Genomic DNA, 3,821 nt, shown 5'->3' with positions numbered 1-3,821 from the left:
GCCACTTCACATTTTCGTATTCATGACACCAGCAATTGTCCGTGATCCATACAAAGAGCTTAATACATGTTTGTTGAATAAGTCACACTTAACGCTGCAAGCTAGGGTAATAAATAGAATGTGGACTTGATCCATTAAGGGAAAGTAAAACTTCCTGGTTGACAGAGCTGGAACTGGGCTTGCATATTCGTCTGTAAATTTGAGTCTAAGTTTGGTGAACTATTAAAGGAGATTGCAGTCCTTTCTGGAAAGCTATAATAAGGGAACTAGAAGTCTTCTGCAACCAAGCCTAAGCTAGGAATGGGTCAGGAGGTGTTCCATTTCCGAGGCGCATCCGTCAAGGTCAGTGAGCAAGAAGAGGGTCTGGCAATCCCTCCCTGGTTAGAGACGTTTAAGGCTGGTCTTCAAAGGCAACTGTGATCCTGTACATTTTACTGTGTGCTGTGGATATTCTCTCTGGATTGTTTGTCATGTTTATGCTGCTTGGCTGCCTAGCTGTGAAGACTGGGGGAAGATATCGCCTCTCACATTCAAGTCCTAGAATAGAATCAGATGATAAATATACAATGAATGAGTCTAAATATATAATGGGTAGGAAGGGAAGCCTGCTCATATTCAAAAGGGAGGATGTTACCCATTAGAAATTTGTCATGGAAAGTTGACAGCTGGTGACGTGTACATTGCATGAATGGGGTACAGTCAGTGCTTCATCAAAGGAATATTTGTAGAAGGACCATTCTGCAAAGAAAGTGGATGGTAGATATTTGTACGCCACCAAATCTCTATATGATTTGAAAGTTGTGGTGATTCTTAAATAAGATCTGAGATACTCTAAGATATGCTTTTCAATTTCAGAAACTCAAAAAACCTTTGCGCTAAATGTTCAGACCATAGCAAATAATTGAACAATATTATCAGAATTTAGGCATATGCCCCTGAAGAAGTTTTCTGCCCAGCAAAAATCAGAGAGAGAGAGGATGAATCTAAGATCTTTTGTCATCCTTTGGGGCATACATTTCAACCTAGTGTTAGCGCCCTCCCAGTGGTGCCAAAACCCAATGAGTGTATTTTAAATTTTTTTATTGTGCTAAAATATACATAACGTAAAATTGCCCTTTTAACCTTTTTAGCAACTTTTGTTTTGTTTTGTTTTGTTTTTTGTATTTTTAGTAAAGACACAGGTTTCACCATGTTGGCTAGGATGGTCTCCATCTCCTGACCTCGTGATCTGCCTGCCTCGACCTCCCAAAGACTCGGCCTGTTTTTTTTTTTTTTTTAAGAGACAGGGTCTTGCTATGTTGTCCAGGCTGGTCTTGAACTCCTGGGCTCCAGTGATCCTCCTGCCTTGGCCTTCCCAGTAGCTGGGATTACGAATGTGAGCCACAGCACTAGGCCGTTAACCTTTTTTTTTTTTTATTTTTTGAGACTGAGTCTCACTCTATCGTCCAGGCTACAGTGCAGTGGCAGTATCTCAGCTCACTGCAACCTCCTTCTCCCAGGTTCAAGCGATTCTTGTGCCTCAGACTCCTGAGTAGCTGGGATTACAGGCACCCGCCACCGCCCAGCTAATTTTTGTATTTTTACTAGAGACGAGGTTACGCCATATTGGCCAGGATGGTCTCGAACCCCTGACCTCAAGTGATCCACCCACCTGGGCCTCTCAAAGTGCTGAGATTACAGGCATGAGCCACCAGGTCCGGCCTTTTAACCATTTTTAAGTGTACAGTTCTGTGGCATGAAGTACATTCACACTGTGTTGCAACCACAACCCCCATTCAGCTCCAGAACATTTTCATCTTCCCGAACTGAACCCATTAAACAATAACTCTCCATTCCCCCTTCTGCAGCCCCTGGTAACCACTCTTCTACTTTCTGTCTCTCTGAATTTGACTCTTTAAGTACCATAGCTCAGATAAATGGAATCATAAAATATTTGCCCTTTTGTGTCTGCCTTATTTCACTTAGCACAACATCTTCAAGGTTCATCCTGTCATAGCATGTGTCAGAATTTCCTTCCTTTTAAAGACTGACTGATATTCCATTGTATGGATATACCGCATTTTGCTCCTCCATTCTTCCATCCAGGGACAGTCGGGTTGCTTCCTCTTGGCTATTGTGAATGATGCTGCTATGAACGTAGGTATACAAATATCCCTTTGAGATGTGCTTTCAGTTCTTTTTGCTATATAACAAGAAGTAGAATAGCTGGATCACATAGTAATTCCGTTTTTAATTTTTTGAGGAACCACCATGCTGTTTTGCACAGCAGCTGCACAATTTTGCATTTCCGTCAGAAGTACACAAGGGTTCCAATTTCTCCAAATCCTCATGAACAATTGTTATTTTCTGTTTTTGTTTTTTTTGAGACGGAGTCTGGCTCTGTCGCCCAGGCTGAAGTGCAGTGGCGGATCTCGGCTCACTGCAACCTCCACCTCCCGGGTTCAAGCGATTCTCCTGCCTCAGCCTCCCGAGGAGCTGGGATTACAGGCACGGGCCACCACGCCCAGCTAATTTTTGTATTTTTAGTAGAGACGGGGTTTCACCATGTTGGCCAGGATGGTCTGGATCTTCTGACCTCGTGATCTCCCCGCTTCAACCTCCCAAAGTGGTGGGATTACAGGCGTGAGCCAGTGCACCTGGCCTAAAAAAAAAAAAAAAAGGTTTTAAGCTAAGGTCTTATTTCTGTTTTGAAAAGATCACCCTGGCTCTCAGGCAGAGAATAGCTCATAGGGGATAAAAAGCAGAAGTAGAAATACCAATTTTGAGGATACAAGAGATGGTGGCTTGTGGTAGGTGGTGATAGCGGAGATAGGGAAAAGTAGATCAATTCGGGATGTGATTTGGAGGGAGAGTCGACAGGGTGGCAGATGGGTTGAGTGTGATGGTGAGAGGGAGGGAGGAATCAAAGGCATGTTCTGCGCATTTACCTTTAGTGACCAGGTGGATTGGGGTGTTCCTTACTGAAATGGGGAGTGGGAGATATGCAAAGGGTTGTTTGGAAAAGCCATACCCAAATTTCTATTTTGGCTGTTGTTAAGTGAGATGCCAAATAAGCTGTATCCCATATGATGCTGGAGTTCCTGGCAGAGCCCAGGCGGGTGATATAGATTGAGGTATCATTGGCACATGATAGGAATCTAAAGCAGAGGGACTGGAGTAGGTCGCCAAGTACTGTGGATTTTATCTTCTAAACATAGCTCAACCTGTCTACCTCTCTCCTCCACTGCCCACCCCCACCCATTCCCAGTCCCGTCTCTTTCTTGGACCGCAACAATTGCTCCCTGGTCTCCCTGCTTCTTTGTTGCCTTCTTCCAATCTGTAGCCATTATGATCTATTAAAATTCAAATCCGATTATTCCACTCCCTGCTTAAAACCCTTTAATACCTCATTCTCAGGATATGAGCAAAATCAGATCCTTACCTTGACCTGCAAATAGGGTTGCCAAGTAGAATACGGGATGCCCAGTTAGTCTGAATTTCAGATAATGAATCATTTTTTATTTTTAGGTATGTCCCATGCAGTTATTCACCACAGGATCCCAGTTAATCTGAATTTCAGATAATAAATTTTATTTATTTATTTGTTTTGAGACAGAGTCTCGCTCTGTCACCCAGGCTGGAGTACAGTGGTGCAATCTTGGCTCACTGCAACCTCTGCCTCCCAGGCTCAAGCAATTCTCTCACCTCAGCCTCCCAAGTAGCTGGGATTACAGGCATGCGCCACCACAGCCTGGATAATTTATATATTTTTAGTAGAAACGAGGTTTCACCATATTGGTTAGGCAGGTCGCAAACTCCCTATCTCAGGTGATCCGCCTATC

Source organism: Mandrillus leucophaeus, unplaced genomic scaffold (assembly GCF_000951045.1).
Source record: "Mandrillus leucophaeus isolate KB7577 unplaced genomic scaffold, Mleu.le_1.0 Scaffold585, whole genome shotgun sequence".
Classification (NCBI taxonomy): domain Eukaryota; kingdom Metazoa; phylum Chordata; class Mammalia; order Primates; family Cercopithecidae; genus Mandrillus; species Mandrillus leucophaeus.
The sequence above is the reverse complement of the archived record's forward strand: the minus strand, read 5'-3'. Positions refer to the sequence as shown.